The 19623-nt window shown below is 45.9% G+C and overlaps 1 protein-coding gene across 1 annotated transcript in view; it reads left to right on the top strand.

Annotated features, from left to right (window-relative positions):
- The window catches only part of LOC105422703 (protein bric-a-brac 1), a 368722-nt gene that overhangs the window by 51819 nt on the left and 297280 nt on the right, over nt 1-19623 (top strand). The window contains exon 3 of the mRNA XM_089071328.1: nt 14423-14551. The gene's annotated coding sequence lies outside the window, so the exon portion shown is untranslated. The remainder of the gene's footprint in view (nt 1-14422; nt 14552-19623) is intronic.

The following is a 19623-nucleotide window of genomic DNA, read 5'->3' as shown; positions in this document are numbered from 1 at the left end:
CGGACTTTTGCGCGGAAATTTAAAGCGGAGGGAAAATTTTAATTATGGAACCATTTAACGTTGGGAATTATTCGTAGTTTTCATGAATGAAGCTTCGCGGATGCAAATAGATGGGGAAAATCTTATTCATTAATTAATTTTGAATGGACATTATTTTAATGAGATCCTAAGCTGAAAGTTGACGTGCCCATAAATGCATTTTCATTTGAAATTTTAGAAGTGGAATGACTTAACTTTAATTCTCCGATACTCTTTTAAGATTGTCGCGTTTATAATCTAGTCTGACAGGACTCATGCATATGCTATTCGCAAAGAACCGCGGCAACTTCTCTTAGAAAAAAAACTCGTATATTTAATATTGATGGCCCGTATTAAGGAATTAATTTCCCTATCGCAGATATTTGGATGCGTAGAGCTCTTTATCTAATCCTATATTCCTATATTCCTCGAATTATGCGCCGTATACGAATAATACGAAGATTTGATTATCGTCGTGAATTATATTATTTGCCGCATTTGGGTAAGAGAAAATGGAATCAGCACATGAGAGAGGGTTAAGAGCCTGTGTGCGAGGGGTTGAAAAATAGGGGAAATATAATTACGACCAATGCGATCCGGCTCACGCGAGAGGGAAGGCAGCTTTTGCCGCAGCGGCAGATACGCGATTATTAAACGATCGGAATGTAACGAAACGCGTCGGCCGCGAGGTCTTCGAGTGCGGATCAACGATTCGCCATGCATCATCCCTCCCTCACCCTTACCTCGCGCGCTTCTCTCGCGTATCGGCTCTAATTACATAAAAATACAGCGTTCTCTCTCTTTCTCCTCCCCTCCCCTCTCGCTCTTTCTCTTTCTTGCTCTTTTTCTTCCTCTCTCTGACGAGCGAACCTGATCGAGCGCGAGGCAAACGGGGTCGTCTGAGTAAGAACACGACACGCGTAGTCGCGCGCGGCCGTGCGTTCTCGCCGACGAGAAGGAAATAAAAAAGGAAATAAAAATCGCAAACGTGCGGAGAGAGAGAGAGAGAGAGAGAGAGAGAGAGAGAGAGAGAGAGAGAGAGAGAGAGAGAGAGAGGGAGAGAGAGGGAGAGAGAGGGCACCGTAGCATAGGATGATGAGGGAACCTGAAGAGAGACGGAGGGTATCAGTGAAGAGAACGGACGAGAGAAAGTCAGAAGGGCGAGGAGAATGGCTGGCCTCTCTCTCTCTCTCTCTCTCTCTCTCTCTCTCCCCCTTCATCTCATTCCCTCTCATTCTCTCGAGGGATGGAACGTTACTCGTTTCGAGGAGGCGGTAGGTTGGACGAGGCGATGGTGGTCACGGAGGAGGTGGAGGAGGAGGTGGAGGAGGAGGAGGAGGAGGAGGAGGTGGACGGGGTTCGTCCTATCAATCACGGTATTATTATCGAGTCCGTGATTAGCAAGGCATGCTAACGATATCTCTGGCCGGAGGCAGAGGGCAACGCTGGGCCGTTGTGCTCTTGTGTACGCACGCGTATGCACGTATGCATCGCTCGGTACGAGCGTACCGGCGTATGAGTACGTAAGTGTGTATACGCGCGTCCGCGAGTCTGGATTTCGTGTGTATGCGTATGTGAAATCGTCTATGTGCATGCACTACGTGTATGCGCGCGCGCGCGCGCGCGCACGGATCGGCGTTGCCCGCAATGCAACTGGAGTGGCCGCGATGCGATTCCGGAGTAGTACCCGGAGTGTACCGTGTGTACCGTGCCGTGATGGTAGCGGTATGGTAGGTAGCCCTGGATGGTGGTGGTGATTTCAACGACGACGATGTGGAGGAGGTTGACGCGCGCGCGCGCGCGCGCGAGTAGAGAGAGAGAGAGAGAGAGAGAGAGAGAGAGAGAGAGAGACAGAGAGAAGAGAAGAGAGGAACGGGGAAGGGGGAGGAGGGGGACACAGGTCGTGTAGCACGGGGGAGAAGGCAAATGGAGAGAACCAGCAGGAGAAGATGGAGTAGGCGGAGGTAGAGGAGGTAGTCGGTGTTGCTAGCTGCTGCTTGCCTGCCTACTGCTGGTGCTGCTGCTGCTGCTACTGCTGCTGTTGCTGCTGTCGTTGCTACTGCTGCCAGCAGCCAGCAGCAGCCACCGCTGGCTGTTTCGCCAGCCGAGAAACGAGATGTTGTACGTAGGTACGTGGATAGGTAGGTAGGTATGTAGGTAGCCTCGGCCCCTCTCGGGTTGTTCCCTCTACGCGCATTGATTCGAGGGACCAACCCTTATTCGTTACCGTGTGTCCGCAGTGAGGTCGGGGCCGGGGTCTGGCAACCTGAATTCGGCAACTTCGACTGTCGATTCACGAAATCGCGGCCTGGTTGATTTAATGCGCGAGAATTGACCCCCGGCCAAGTGTTGAAGAATTGGAATCCGGATCACGAGATGTGTCCTTCGGTATTGCGCATCCCGCTTTCAGAGCCTCGGTCTTGTGCTTCCTTTCTCATATCTTATAGCCACTCTCTGTCTCTCTCTCTCTCTCTCTCTCTCTCTCTCTCTCTCTCTCTCGATTTATACATAATCCTCTCTCTCATACTTTATAACGTCTGAAATCCAACATCGTTATACTGTGCGTTGGCTACTTCTAATCAACTTAACTTAATTTACGTTATAAAAAAAATTATTCCTGTTACGCGTCGATCCACACGTATCGCGGTTTAAATTCAACCCAGTTTATTTTAATTATTTTATTAAGATTATAATTTGAGAAAAGAGACAACGAATCTCCTTTTAATCCAGTGTTGGCGCAACGATACTTAAACGAATTCTCAATTCTTCGTTCGCAAGTAGGTATACAACTTTTAAAGGGGCAGCATATCGGCTCGACTAATCCCGAATACGATTAGTGCCTAAGTAACAATTTCGAAGGTAGGAAGTTTCCGGAAGAATCTGCAGCAAAATGGAGGACCGGCGCCGGATCAGCGCCGAGCGATGTAATACTCGTTCGTTCCGGGGGGACGAGTAGTCCCTCGGTCCTATCTCTGGCGTGCGGCCGATATTCGGGTTATACGGATCGCTCGCAATGCGATTCGCGGCTAAACGCGTTACGGGGAACGTAATTTAGTCCCGGTCGCATACCCCGTATCGCGCGCGCGCTCTCGCTCGTACCCGCTCCGCGTTCGCATGTATCTTGCACCATGCGAATGTATATATATATATATGTGTGTGTATGTGTGTGTGTGTGTGTGTGTGTGTGTGTGTGTGTGTGTGTGTTGTCGCACGTGTGGGTACAAGTGTGTATACGTGCACACGCGTGCCCCGCGTGCCACCTCGTCCCGCGGATATTCCCGTCAGCTCGCGTCCACCGCGCGCGTTTCCACGTATGTTCTTCCTCCCTCGCTCTCGTTCTACCGAATCCCTTCCACCCTCCTCGTCCTCCGTTTCCTCCTCCGTCCTCTTTTCACGCGTGGTAGATGCCTCTCCCTCTTTCTCGTTGGCTCTGTGCGAATGTGTATTTCTGTCTCTGTCTACTTCCATTCGTGTGCGCTCGTAACGCACGGTCATCGACGAATTCGCGCGGGGTTTATGCGAGGGATGGAGTGCGCGGTGGCGGTTGGACGAAGGGGTGGATTGCACGGGCGGCGAGTAATGATATTTCGCGCCCATTATGAAATATTCGAAATGATTTGCCGGGATTGTGCATTTTGATTTGACGTTCATCCGCGTAACCTAGAGCTGCTCGTGCGCGCGCGGCCGCGTGTACGTGCGCGTCTATATACACGACACACGGGGGTGAGTATAGGGGTGGCGATCTCGATGTGTCCAATCGGCCGACGTGATCGTTGGTGCACGTCGACACTTTTGTCGTAACATCGTGAAAGAATAATCTGACTCTTTGTTGTAACTTTTAGATATCGAAATGCTTCTTCTGTCACTTGTGATCTTTTCGTCGTTATAAAATGAGAGATATCGGTGTGTATGAAACTTTTTTTAAACAAATATTTTTATATTTTAACAACAAATTACAGAATATATAAATGAAATAATTGTGCAAAATTCTTATTAAATAAATTACAAGTTTTGCAAGCTGAGAGATATCTCTTGAAAATTATTAGGAATTGCTATATAAAGTTCCCATTTGTTTTGTATTTCTGTTAAGATGAAGATTTTATTTTATACATTTGTTATTTACTAAATTACTTTGTGTATAATCGATATAATTGTATAATTATTACCTTGTAATTTAATAATAGAGATAGTTAATATAGGAAAACTTATATTCTATTTATATAATAATACTTTAGCCGTATTGTTAGCATTTTAAAACTAAATTCCGCGTAATATTTTTACGTTTATCTTTTATTAAAGGCACGCAAATTTAATAAATTTTAAATAAAGATTTTGCTTTTAAAAGCGGATGATTTTTAAATAATTTATTCTGTCCTTTTTGATCAAAGATACTAAAAGGTTGGATTATGTATAAGACTGCGTTATATATGCAAGATATATATTTTTTTAAAGTACGTATTGATCCTATATTCATTTATTAAGTCTCGCAATAAGCAAAACTATATTTCTAATCATGTTCCTAATTACATTAATTATATTAGTTACATTAGTTATATTAGGGACAAACATAGCAAGCGCATGCATTGCGAACCACTCTCCGGCATTACGCCGCGTATTAATGATATATTTAATAGCTAATGATAGCGCGATGTATATTTAATAACGTAATAAACACCACGTACAATCGCGATATGATTATATTGTAACGCCCAAGTCGTAACCATAATTTAAACCGTAATTCCGACCGGAAGCGACGCTCTCTCGCTGCCGCTCTCGGAAACATTGAACCCGCTAGTCGCCCTCGCTTCAACTTTCGATTTCGAACCATCGAAAAAAATGATCATTTATAAGAAAAATTCATTTATGCTACTTCTTACATCACTCACAATAGTAGTGTCGAATTGGCTTTCATCTTCAAATATTACATCACGTAAATGGAATATAGATCCAATTTTTCGTATCTCTATTTTCCAGTTTCGCAATCTTTCTATCTTTACCCTCTTTCGTCTGTTGCGGTGCAGTGAATATCGGGACAACATATAGATGCTTTTATTCAGATACTTAACACACTGTCTGACGGCAGAAGAAATATTGCACATGAAGCAATGACGTACGACCGTGAAATCGTGCTTTCCAAATGAGCCTCTTATTACGAATTTCTCCGGCGTCTTTATTTGCCACGGAGTACACGCCAATGGCTCAGCAAATTCATGCCATTTGTTGGAGAAATTCTCTCCGTTCCATTTTCTGCGATTTAACATGTAAACCACTGCACTTTGTTTACTTTCCAAGATCGAACACGTCAGTCCCGTCGGTATAAGAATAAGGAAGGAATAGGAATGAGAATGAGGAAGGACACTTCGTTATTCAACGTTCGATATTATATAATATTAAACCGGCTCGCTGTAATACTTATAATTGGATAACCGTAATCGCGTCTCCGTCTCTGATTTTAGCTACAATAAATTGATTATATTCAAATCTGTCTTGCATTCTCTCCTATATTCTTTCCTATCCCTCCGCTACGTCACTCACGGGACGAAGCGAAAGAATAAGAAAGTACTAGCTCTATTCCTCAGACGATATCGAATATAAAATAAGAAAATTATAATTAGCGGAACGCTACGAAATGTAATAATTAGATAACTGTAACGACGAGTGTTTGAATCTTTCTCGACTCGAAAATCGAATGGATCTGTCAAGAAAGTCGGAAATTGAAATAAGCGCGTAACTCTCGATACACGCCAACATCAGAGCGGAGGGATTAAAATAATCCGTGTCTGAACCAGTACGCGTTGTTAACACCTGTCGACGAACGGGAAGGAATAAGATAGCGAATGGTCGACTAATTTTCGGTACGGTTTGTCAGAATTTGCAGCCACCGGCGACGGGATGAGGGAGGGAGGGAGGGAGGGAGGGGGGCGCGAAGCGGCGCGGCGCGGCGCGGCGCGGCGGGTGTTATAGAGAGGCGGAGGAGGAAAGGGGGTGGTTGGTTTAAATTCTCTTCCGTCACCGCAAACATGCATATAACGCAGCCGGGCGGTGCGTGTAAACGTGTAAACGTCGGACGGTGCCAACCGCTAAATACAAAAATCCCCAACCACCTGTGAAGCCGGCCGACATCGCCGATGTGCGTGTATGCGCGCGTATACGTGTGTACACGTTTTCAAGTTAATTACAGCATAATTGCGGTCGACATTTTGTTGTTCGTCGCAGTCATCGACCGCCGGCCCGCCGCCGAAAGCGGATCGCGCCGCGAATTCTTGCGATGTCGCGCGAGCTTTTCCTCGCCGCGGCTCCCGATTTCCGTCGCTGTCGCGGTCGCGACCGTTATTTTTACGGCTCGAGTCCGCGGTTCACGCGATCCTATCTCGATCGATTTGCAGGGTAAGTTAACTTATATACTTTGGAGTATTCGATGTCGGATATTTAAAGAAAAACACACGTCCTCTTACTAAATTTTCCTTCATTCTAAATTTGTCGGGAGTCCGTTGCTGAGATTAACTTGCACTTCCGTACCTTTACCCATAGTTTGGAGTGACAATCGAAAGACCACCGTGTATCCGCGTAGCTTCATGTTTATTCATCTGTAAGGATTCTTAATCGACCGTGAAATATGCGTTTGCTAACTCGCTTCTCTTTCCCGAAGTCGCATATTGTGTGTAATGAGCTCGAAGGGTTCGCATTTCGAGGGAGGAATTCGTCTCAGCCTCGGAAAATAATGGTTCTTGTTCGGCGAAACACTCGATGGTGGCACTCGTATCGTGCAAGGCGCAACTTCGAGCCGCGAGACAAAAACACGCGAAACGCAATCGCAGAAAGGAGCAACGCGCGGCGGTGGCGAGAGCGGAGGGAGCGGCGAGAGGGAGGATGGAAAAGACAGAGGGGCGGAAACGCGGAGATGTGGACGGGGCACAAAAGCGCGAGATATTCAACCCTATCGGAGCGTATATATAGCCTGGCGGGGCGGCCCTCCCAACCCCCATAAATTGATGCCAATGTACCTACGCGGCCCCGGCGCGTTATACGTCTGAATATTACGCACACTCGGCCCCCCCTTCTCCTCCTCCTCCTCCTCTTCCTCCTCCTCCTCCTCCTCCACTTCCTCCTCCTCCCTCGGTCGGCAGGGGGAAAACGGTAGAAAGGGGAGCAATGCGAGGGGTAGCGGCACTGAGGGGGGTGGCAGAGAGAGGCGGCCGCGTACCTACACGAGCCGCACCACCACGCCTCGGTTATGCCGTATAGAACACAATTAAGTAAATGAGCACGGGTTGCGCCCGCTATAGATACCCTCTATTATGTGTATTGATCTCTAGCGCGGACTCCAGTTACACGTAATACGTGTTTTGTCGTTTGTGCGTTCGTACGTGGCGGCCGAGCGTATGCATGCGAGCGCGTGCAAGTGCACGGAATAGATATGGCGACGAGGGCCAGAGAGGGAGAGAGAGAGAGAGAGAGAGAGAGAGAGAGAGAGAGAGAGAGAGAGAGAGAGAATCTGCAGGGATGAGGCGAGAGTGGAAGAGCGAGAAAGAGGGTGGAAACACATGATGGAAGGAGAGAGGAATAGATATCCGGATGCGAGAGCACTGTCCCGATGATATTCCTCAGTCGAATTCTCGCTAATGAAAAGTCTACGAAATAGGGCGAGTCTCGCGTGCCACTGAAGCAAAGAAGAAGCGCGCGGACGGCTCCATCGGTTTAATGATTATCATCATTTAGCCGGGGGGAAAGCCGGACGAGCCGGTGGAATTTTTTAAAGCGCGTTCCGAGTCGGCGATTTGATGGGAATTGGGTATCATAAGGCAATACACACGTCTAGAGCGAACGAATCCCGAACGAGAAGGGCGGATTATATATCGAGAAATATTCGCGTCGAAATGGAGATGATCTCAAAGATGAGTATTTCTATAAAAAAAGCTCGAGGGAGACATCGGAGAGAGAATCGGTATTTTACTTGATTGCACAAGTAACTGGATACATCATTTATAATTTCCTCGAATGACTGTTAACATTATACGATACATTTAACAATGATGGAAAATAAAATTTATTCTTCAAGGGAATAAAATTACAAATTGTTTTTTAAATTGTTCTATTACAATTATTAGCAATCATCATATCCAATTAGCTAATCGAATATTCTTATATATTATAACGTAATTTGTATCGCATCATGTGTATCGCATGTGTATCGTATATGTATTTATACGATAAGAGAAAAAAATTTCTTCATCGTCCCTCAGACCACGGTGATACTCCTTGTCATTCGATGCTCCTGAGAAGGCGTTTCTGTCGCGTGCGTTAACCCGTAGCCGCACTCAAGCACATCTAGAAACACGCGCCTCTTGTACGCACGTTGGACAAATATGCCTCGTTACATAAAAGTTATGGCCTCATTGTATTAAAATTACGTCGAAAAGAAGTTCCTAAAAAAATGTGGGCGCGTTTCACTGGGAGAGAGGGGGTGGGTGCTGCAATTAAAAAACTCCCAGGACTCTTTTCTAGCCTGTACTCGGCGAATTCCTAGAATTCACGCGAATCGGCAGTAGTTTCGCGCTATACATTTTCCGGTTTTAACAACCGGGATATTATTTCCCGCCGTGCGCGTTGCAATCTTCGCTCCAAGTTCCTCATGATATTTAATCAGGCGGACGCCGCAGCGCGCGATCTCTGCCTTCTGCCGCTCCCTTTCTCCGTCTCGTCTTGCGTTTCCCTTTCTTCCCTTTCTTTTTTCTCTTTCTTTTCGAGGGAAGAGCTTTTTCCTGAGCGGTCGCTCCGCAAAAATTTTCCCCCGAGCGCGAATAATAAATTCCGTTTTACGAGGCGCTCTTAATTCAAGTGGAAATCGTTGTAGTTACGTGTTATCGCTGTCTTTGTCCTCCTCCCTCGCCTTCTCCTCCACCCTTTCCTGCTCCTTCTTCTCCTCCTCCTTCTTCTCCCGCGACCGCGGCTCGTTCCCTCGTTCTTTCTTCAACTATAGCAAGTAGGTTGCCACGACTTATGTGTATTTACTGCGGTCCGCCAGCACACAGGAAACGGAAAGATAGTTATCTGACAGACGAGAGAGACGGGGAGAGATAGAGAGAAAGAAAGAGGGAGGAGGGTGAGAGGAACGGGGAAAGAGAACGGGCAGAGAGAACGCGTATAGAGGTGGCCAGGTAGATGCCATAGTTATTTATTTTCCCGCGGCTGATTATAATATTACGCAAGCCGGCGGTATACGCTCGCGTAATGCGGATGCAAATGCGACAGAGACGAGTTATATCGAGTCGACTCGGCGAAATCTTCGGCCCGGAGCCGTATTTTATTCATACGCCGCGCGCGCGCGCACCTGCAAGCGCGAAACGCGAGGCTGTGGACTCTCCGTCCACAGCGCGTTTATGGATATTCGTATATACGCGCGCGCGCATTATTGAGTGCACGTTGCGTGTCATCGTAAAAGAAAAGACGTCGATTGTGCGAGGATGCGAGGACGTCCGATTAACGCGCCAGTGTATTCGCGTGCGACATACTCGCGACGCGAATTTCGAATTTTTTTAGCACGTTTAGGGGATGTCGGAAATAATTGTGGGCACGCGCGTTCCCCTCCTCCCCTCCTCCCCTCCTCCCCCCCCCCCCGCGAGTTTTGGATTTATCGAGAAAGTTGCCATTAATTAAAATATATTCCGGTCTTCGGCAAAACGCGCGTACAACAAAACAATCTTTAATCTGGCGAATAAACACATTATTCTTACTTGCATTACTTACGAGCGACGCGACGAGCGATGCAATCGTCGCGCACTGCTTATTCCTGGCGCGTATGCGCCGAGCGTGGACGCGCACATACACACGCACGCACGCACGCACGCATGCACGCACGCACGCACGCACGCACGCACGCACGCACGCACGCACGCACGCACGCATGCACGCATGCACGCGTACGCAAGGTACCCTTATATAATCGTACAGCAAAGGCACGTGAACACGATGACACGGACGAGAGAAAAGGAGAGAGAAGAGAGAGAGAGAGAGAGAGAGAGAGAGAGAGAGAGAGAGAGAGAGAGAGAGAGAGAGAGATTTCCCTCCGCGTGCTGTGTTTCGCGCATAACGACATATTATTTATATAAGCGACGTTGTCTCGACAAATCGTTCTACTCTCGCAAATTACCCGGAATATAGACGGGCGCAAGTAATAGCCATCCAGCGTAGTAGGAATGGGACTCGCGGCAAAATTTCGCATGGTATTTTCAGTAAATTCACGTGGATTTCGACGCAACTTAGTATCCGCCAAATTATAGAGACTCCAAAAGCAACAAACATAGCGGAGAATGCAAGATATTTGCACGAGAGGGATAAATGGGAAAGATTACAATACGACGAAATTTTTCCTAGAAGAAGCTAAAATTAATGCCATACGGATTTAAAATTTAAACGAAGGATCTTAAAATATGCATATTTAACCGTTATAGTTTATTTTTTTAAAACTTCTCGCTGTTTTGCTTCTCTGTAGTTGATTCTCCAATTGCAGTGAACAACGAATCTGACTATTTTGGAGAAAAATATCTTACGGGCCGAAAATAAAATTGGTCCGAAGTTTGTTCGCGGTCCGCGTATAACATATGAAAGAAGCGAGAACGCGTAAAAATATCCCGATTACATTGCTAAATTCTTTAGAGCAAGTAAAAAAAGTAAGATTCAGCGATGCGAAAGAGAGACGGATAGGTAGATAGATAGACAGATAGGGCGGATAGCGGTTTATTATGTTCCAGGTGGGAACCCACGAGAACAATATGCTCGGAATATACACGTAAGTGGTGTAAAATGACGGGCCGGAAAATTCGAAAACAACGGGAATGCAAATATAGAAAGACACCGAATCCAATTTGGCGACGATGCAATTAAGATGCGGAAAACAAATGAACGCAAGTAACGGCCGCGCATAAAAAAGGAGGGAAAGAAGGCGAATTTTATTACAGATGCAGGGAGCGAGAGGGGAAGGAAATGCAATAGAGAGAGAGAGAGAGAGAAAGAAGTTTATTTAACAGAAAATACAGATAGAAAGAGAGAGAGAGAGAGAGAGAGAGAGAGAGAGAGAGAGAAGAAAAAAGAGAAGATAAGAGGTGGGAGAATAGAAAGCAGCGCGAAACGCATGAACGGAGACGGCGGCCGAGCGCGTTTTAAGCGTCGTCGATCAATTAAATCCTTAATAAAAAGACTTCGTAACCAGATTTCGCTTACGAGATAATAATGCGCATTACGGCAGCTACAATGCGTGAGACGACTAGCGCGCGCGGGCGCGCGTCACTCACACACACACACACACACACACACACACACACACACACACACACACACACACACACACACACATACAAGCGTTATGCACGTGCGTGCACAGGTGTCCCGGCCGGAAGCGCGCGCGACCTCGTGCCGGCGTAACGTTATTTTCTAATTTCCCATTCATGGGCTACCGTTTAGTTTCGATTTGCCGCTTCGTTACGACGCCCGGAGATTTACACGGTCAGATAGGATTGTTGCATGCCACTCCGCTTACCCTGCGTCTCTCCTCTTCCTAACCGCGTTTTATATAACCATCTTTCGTCACCGCGCGCGCGATCCCCCCTCCCCTGGATATCTCGCTTCACGATAATCTTTTCTTTCTGCCTTTTTCTCTGCGTTTCTTTCTTTTTTTCCCTCCTCTCCTCGCGCTCGCGTCTCCTCTCCTTCTCTCCCCTTCCCCCCCCTCTCTCTCTCTCTCTGTCTCTCTCTTTATTCGTCCATGGTCTTTCCTGGAAGATAATGCTCGGCCGCGCACTTTGCATTTCAAATGCGAGAGAGCCGGACGGACTCGGGGATCGATCGCGAATCGCGAGCGTACCGAGCTAACAACGCTAAAAGGGAATAATTTCGACGGCGATACCGGGCGATTAGGCTAGCGGCGATAGGCGCAGCGCGGAACGCGGGAACGTTGCACTTTGTACCGCAACACACGTCGTGGCATCCGAAGATGAGGAAAAGAGGTCCGTGGGTCTTATAATTAATTAATTTCCGAGGAGAGAGGGAGGGAGGGAGGGAGGGAGGGAGAGAGCGCATTACGGTTACTTTTTCTCTCTAAAAATGGAAAGTATCTTCTCATGAATATAAATGATTATTACAACAAAATTATTATAACGGAAACTCGCTTTCCTTAGATACTTAATTTTTAACGTCGGCGACCGACCTCTCGAGAATCTTCTGGGATCCAGCCCTGATATAATTTAAAGTACGGAACGCGCTCGCGTTAATTTAAAATAACGAGCCGCGGAAATCTGCATCGCGACGTCTGCGACTTGGTGACACGGCGCATTTTTCGCAAAAACGATTCACGCTTCGTCCGAGTGTCCGACCGACGACCGCCAATCTTTCGCCACCGGGTTTTATTGGGGCTCGATAAGGACGATAAGGGAGAAAAATTTTATCGCGTCTCTGGCGACCACGAAACGAACGGAGAGAAAGAAGAGCGCGGAAAGACGGAACGAAGGGGTTATACAGGGTGCGCTTAAAAGGAGCAGAAATTTTTCGACTAAAAATGGTTCGATCACGTATGTAAAACTGATTAAGAAAAAGTCAATTTTGAGACAAAACAGAAAATACTACCGAGAAGTGTCTATTATCTTCGTGACATTTTTTCACGGTAACTACAAATAGCTATCTTCTTAAAAAAAAAAACCTATCATTTTTCTATTATTGAAATTTACTTTTTCTTATCTTTCGGGTAAATTTTCGGATTTTTTTATATACTACTTGACTTAATATTTAAACGTGTAACGCGTTAATGTACGATAATATATATGGTACAATTACGCAGTTTGCACAATGAATCATTTAATGTTGGAACTTATAATTTTTTATCGAATTAGACCTGTACGCGAGAGAATATAAATACACGAGAAATCGTATATTTTACAGTTAATCTCTACTCACTCTAACTCTCGTTCGAAAAAAGAATTCAACGTTCATCAATTTTCGGGATACTCGACATTAGAAATTGGAAAAAGCCGCTCAAATTTTTGCCAAGCAAAAGTCCCTCGCAAACGGTAATATCGAGAGTTCCACCTTTTCAGGCGCACCCTGTATATATTTGTCGAGAGCAGGAGGAGGTGGGGAATGAAGACTGGCGGAAAGGGGGGAGGGAGGGAGCAAGGCAGGGAAAAATGGAGAAAAAGGTCGAGAGCGTGGTACGCCGTGCCCAACGAGTAATAAGTTAGTAATAATATTTTCACAATATCTCTCCTGGATTGGATGTTATTTCATTATATTTTATTGCCTCTTACTATTACTCTTGCCAGTGCGGAAACCTCCCTCGGTCCCCGCTCACTCCATACCCTCCGCCACCCACTCGCCACCCTTCTGGCCCCCTTTCGTCCTCCCCCCCCTCCCCTCGACCACCGCCGGCGTCCCGCTCTGTTTTATTATCTCGAGCCTCTCTCCGCACTGAGGGAATTCACTCGCGGAACTCATTATTGAGGGGTTTATTCTGCTGTAACCGTTGCTCTCGCCATTCGCTTGTCCCCTTCTTTCTTCTTCTTCCCGTTCGTCTCCTCCTTCGTTTTCGGTCGTGTCAAACGCTTGCGAGGGCTGTCAACGAGGCGTTTATGTTTTCCAAATGTTCTATCATTCCTCTTATTTACGCGTAAATTATAAATAAATATAAATATATAAACATGTGTGTGTGTGGGGGGGGGAGGGGATGTTGTGTGTGGATGTGTATATGAAAAGAGAAAGCGTCGTAATGTAAAAGATATTAAAAAAGGTATTAAAAAAAGCTGGACTCGCGTCGTTGTTCCTCATGTGAGAATAAAAGACATGAGCTACGATGGGTGAGATCACCCGGCCCTCTGCACAAGTGGGAAAAGTCGAGTGGGAAAAGTCAGCCGACCGATAAATCATTCTTTTACTTTGCCGTCCGTGCAATCTTCGCCACCGCACCGCACGTATTTCTGCGGATTAACGTGTCTCGGAGGGAACGCGAAGGGTGGCTTGTATACATAGATAGAAGCCACTTTCAATCTTTAACCTTTTTAGTTACAAATGCCACATGTACGTATACATATGTCCGACAAGAAACTTTACGAAAGAGCAAGTAGAAGTTGAAAGAGAGATATCGAATATTAATAGCGAAAAAAGCGGTAAGCTACAAATATCGCTGTTACGTAATCCCTTCGAATAATTATTGATTTATATAATTTCCATAAGCGCGTGACCTCGTTAAGATTTTTCTAGATTATTCATCAGTTCATTTGCCTTCGAGCTTAATCTAGTCTGCGAAGCTGTCTATCTCTCTCTCTCTCTCTCTCTCTCTCTCTCTCTCTCTCTCGCTCTCGCTCTCTCGTTGCTCACTTTTCTCAATCGCGCCCCCTTTTTTTCCTCTGTTTCGTGACAGGCTGGAGGACCGCAGGGAAACGTCGACGCACGCGGATGGACTTCGACGAGAGCAATGCACCTTGCATGGAAAAAGCGCAGCCTTTACTGTGAGCGGTATCGACAGCGTACGAAGACATGTAACGTACAGGTGAGTTGTACCACTCGGGCATTACACGGGCGGGCGCACGTTGCAATTTCATGCGGAAAGTTTCGCCTTGATTCCACCTACTCCGTAACGAGCGGCCGCGGCGTACCCCCTCATCGCTGGCTTCGATTTTCTCCTCCGCTTAAGGAAGCTCCGTTTTGAAAGCGAGAAACGACTCGCGTTACATGGACGAACAATGCCGACGAGGGAAGCAAAAAAAAAGGAGCACGCTCGATATATTGTACAGGGTGTCCCGGATATGTACTCTTTCCTGTCTAGGCGCAATTGTATTCCGAATTTAAAGTTAGTTTAGCTTTTAATAGTATTACGGAAACTGTTATCCCGTTTACTACGTTTTATAATATTTTAATATTTTTTTATCAAATATCTTAGCGATTGCGCACCGCGAATTATTCTATCGAGGTAAAATTGGTTTAAAATTAATAGAGAGAGAGAGAGAGAAAGAGAGAGAAAAAAATGTGTCATTTCTCGTGTAGTTTTCCGAGTATATCATTTTTTCCAAGTATATTCTTAACAAATTTATTCTTTAAATATTTTTCACCATTAGGCACGCCCGGTGATAATCTCACTCTCTATACGTCCCGAGACAAATATAATTTGCGAAAGTTATCATTCTTGAAATATCATGCAAGTCATCACATTTATCGTTATCATACTCTTATCTCGTAGATAAAATTCTCATTATATATTTATACCCACGAAGACATATAAGGTGACTTGAGAGCTACAAGAGATCCAACTTTGTGTGGTTCTATTCGCGGTTCACGGGAGAAATGGCGAACACCCTGTATAAATATCGGCGTGAGCGTCGCGCGTATTTGCGCGATATATTGCTCGTCGCGGCAGTCATGTGCACAAACTCGGCGACAGAAATAGCGAGTGTTGTCATCGAGAAATTGCGGCGGCCGATCATAAAAGTATTACATCAGCGGTCTGTAATGCTGCGCTCGCGCTCGTTCGTGCGCGCGCGCGTATATTATATGCGTTATTGCTGCAACGAAGCGCAGTGACACAATGTCGATTTGTCGCGACGACGATGCGATCAAACGTGTACGGCGCACACGTCGTCCGCGAAGCGAAGCGTAATCACCTAAATAACCACCGATGACTGTCGCTCTGCTTCTCTTTCTCTCTCTCTCTCTCTCTTTCGCTCTTTCTCTCTTCGCGCTCTTTCCGTCGTGAAAACGCGTCAAGGCTTGAGACGACAAAATGCACCGTTGTATTTCGATCGGCGTGATTGCCGGCTATCGAGAGAGAGAGAGAGAGAGAGAGAGAGAGAGAGAGAGATTTCTCTTAGAATCTGTCTGTCTATCTGCCTGTCGCAATCTATGTCAGCAGCGAGCGTCGCAGGAGAATTCGAGGATTCTCCGAAGATACAGTTGACTTAAATTCGTTAAAACCGAGTCGGGGCTCGATAGAAGATTCGCTCGTAGAACCTTAGCTTTTTCTTACATTTACATGAATCAATCGAGTTAGTCACGTTAGTATGTCATGGCTAATTAGTGACATTTACTAATACACCTCGACAATTATCTCCCAGGCTTCGTCTCGCGTGATGTAACTGAAATATATCGCGATAACGCCTCAGGGCGTGTGATTCGCCGCTTGTGATTCACGCACAGATTTTCGGGATAGCTCGAGATTAACGACATGCACAACAAATGTCCACGCTTTGTCCTCCTATTTCGCAAAGGCCGAGTAAGAGACTTGCTCGGAAGAGGAAATAACGGGCTCGCACGAACGACGAACCCGGGCGGGCCATGTATTAATATAAGCTTGGCGTGACTAATACAACAATTTATCCAGCCGCGGGCATTTAAATAGTTATGACCTAGGTCGCCGGCAACGAGGCGACGAGCGGCGATTTCGTCACGCGCTAACTCGCGCGAATTGAATTCGCCTCGGCGCTTTCGTGAATTAACTCCCTCGTGTCGCCCACGCGCCCCTCACCGATCGTCGCCTGTCGTCCCTGTTTCTCTCCCCTCCCTCTCTCTCTCTCTCTCTCTCTCTCTCTCTCTCTCTCTCTCTCTCTCTCTCTCTCTTTCTTTTTTTCCTCGGTTCAATTCTTCTTTGCAATCGCTCGTCAAACAGCCAACGGTACGATTTTACGAGAAGCATCATAAAGCGACGGCGGAGTCAGCTCGGCTACATTCCTAATCCAATAATTATGATAATATGGCGGCAGACTAAATAAGATTGGAGCGCAATAGAGTTAAAATTATTACGAACCGTTCGCATAACATCAGTTGGATTTAACTAGGATTTAACTGATTATCCGTAGACAAAATTAGAAAATGAGAGATGGAATTAACTACATCTCAGTTAACTAATTCAGTATTTATGGAAATTGCTTTATATAATATTTACATGTTTAACAAAAGATGAGTCAAGATTCGTTATTATTTCTCGTTAGATGATTTCTGTTCCCGTGTGTCGATTATAAAAAGCGACGGAATTTTTTATGAACGATTAAAAATTTGATTCGTCATTATTTCGTTATTTTTCGGTGTCCTACCGACGGAAAGGAGCCCATAGCGGGGACTGCGCCCTTCTGTTTTGCGTTCTGTCCGTAGGGTGCCCGCGGGTGTCCACCCTCGAAGCAGGACATTCAGCACTCCGCATACACAGCCCTTTTTTTAATTGTTATATTTATAAGGGGTCGTCTCGATGCCGCACACATGGCGGTTCCTCAGCTCCGGGGCTGGAGAACTCGGTTGTTTTTTCGGACATAGGTATTGGACGGACGTGCCCTTCTTTTCATTCTTCTCCCCTTTCTTTCGTAAATCGATACTCATTCACTGAGGCTTGGACTCTTCACACACAATTCGACAAGGGTGGACTACATGTATATATATTAATAAGGACGAAAGCAGCTACTGGAATATTTCAAATTTAATATTCATTTATAAGAAAACTATTTTCGACAAAGAAAAATGAAAATTATTAATAAGTTTATATTAATAAAATAAGATAGAAGCTCTGGTCTTAATTGCTTAGTAAAGACGATAATACAATTATAATAAAACTATAATTATGTTTTCTATTTCAACATTGTATTATCGAGGAAGAGATATTTCACAAAGCTTCAAATGTTTAACTCTCTTAATTTATTAAAAAATTGCTAATATGAAAATTGATAAAGGTTTCACGTTAATATTTTTAATTTAAACGGAACATCTGTCGATGAAAGAAATATGAAATATCTCGACGATAATTTAGAACTTCTCCTCGGCTTCCCCGTGTCACTCTTGACGAGCGATCACGACGTTCGCATACGCGATATCTCGCGATAGTGTGCGAACCGTACTATCGTCCATACGTCCGTACTGTCCGGTCAACGCATCCGGTCAAGCGGTAGCAGGAGACTACGCGGCGATGCTGGTGAAACGCGCTGGGAAGATCGCGCGGATAGACGAAGCGAGCGGCGAAGGAGGGAGAGGCGCGGCAAGGGGAGAGGAAGGAACGGGCGGATGGGGCGAATATTGGACAACTAATTACCTAATCACTCATTATCCACCGCGGACTCCGGGCGCCGGTAGTTCGGCGCGCCAGGTACGTAGATAGAGGTGGAACGGGCTTGCCCGGAGGGCCATTGTGATACACGAAGCAGAATCATGCACGATCGTATATTATCGATGAGAGGACGGGGGATAGGAGAGGACGGTGGAATGGCAGCGGCCATCCCTAAAATCCTTCCCCCCCGCGCGCACCCCCCCCCTCCCTCCCCTCTCCACCCCTCGTGTCCCCCGCGCTGCACGAGAGTGTACCGTGGGCTCGTGCGCGTTTAACGTTAGCACGGAATCGGAGCCAATGACGGGGCGGAATCGCGATGCGGAAACGACGCTTCCTTTCTCGCACCTCGCACGAGCCTGCTGCCCCGACATTACCCAGAGTTCTCTCCCCCGTCCCCCTCTCCCATCCTCCACGTCGCGCCCTCGACGCTCACATCGCTTCGATTCGCCTCCCTCGCTCCGAATTTCTCTCGTCTCTCTCTCTCTCTCTCTCTCTCTCTCTCTCTCGCTCTTCCTTGCTCTTTCCCCGTCGTCTTTGATTATACCGCTATTTTCGACTACAGGTGACGTCCGGAATAGATAACGGTTATCATTAATGCATCGCGAGCCGCTTCTAATACGGTTTCGATAGTCTGCTACCGCCCATTGCGCCGTACTCTCGGCAATGTTTCGGAAGTATCCGGAGAAGGCAGGACACGATTTTTAGCTCCTTCAATTATGATCGATTAGAAATGTCAGGTGAATTAAAATTCCAGGGCGATAAAATTTTCCTTTTTCACGTTATCACTTAGCTTTGCCTCAACGAAGCTGTAATTTGGACATTGTTCGCAGAGATGATTAATGCTGGAAATTAAAAAGCGCTGAAAGACACCCAATCGAATTTTCTCTAAGGAAACCATTCGAGAAATTTCGAAAGATCGTTGGAACGGAAAGGAGGAAGAGAAACGCGACACGTATGTAGAAATTTATCAATATGACTCGTATTTCTGACGACGCGTTCCGTATATTTCCACGGCTGTCATATTGGGAAAGTAATAGCTCTTCGTTAAAAATTCAACTCTCCCCCTTCCTCCCATTTCCCCCTTGTCTCTGATGTCCGTCTCAAAAATAGCCGACTCGTTTTGAATCCGTGTCTTTTTTTCACGTCGTTTTTAATTCGATATAACGTAACGACTCGCCGATCTGCGATGATTGTCACAAAGTTGCTTTAAAACGTTTATAACAAGTCATTTAGATCAGCAGCTATCCCTGTCACGAGGAAGATATTAATCGCCCACTGAACACGTTTCGTGCAGATGTATATAACCGCGGAACCGAAATATATATCCTACTTGCAGCATTTTACACCACTTCGAGCATTAATAAGAAATAAAAATATTCTCCCTCGAATATCCTGGCTAAACTTGGACAACATAACTATGGTTTAATCAGGATTTCATTGAAGAATGATTGTTTTCGAACACATTTTCGAATAATCTTTTTTTTTTAACCGCTCTCCCATTTTCGTTTTAAATATTCGTTTTTGTCAAAATTTTTATACCC

The sequence above is a fragment of the Pogonomyrmex barbatus genome, unplaced genomic scaffold (genome assembly GCF_055798465.1).
Source record: "Pogonomyrmex barbatus isolate J1 unplaced genomic scaffold, ASM5579846v1 scaffold11, whole genome shotgun sequence".
NCBI classification, from domain to species: domain Eukaryota; kingdom Metazoa; phylum Arthropoda; class Insecta; order Hymenoptera; family Formicidae; genus Pogonomyrmex; species Pogonomyrmex barbatus.
The sequence above is the reverse complement of the archived record's forward strand: the minus strand, read 5'-3'. Positions and strand labels throughout refer to the sequence as shown.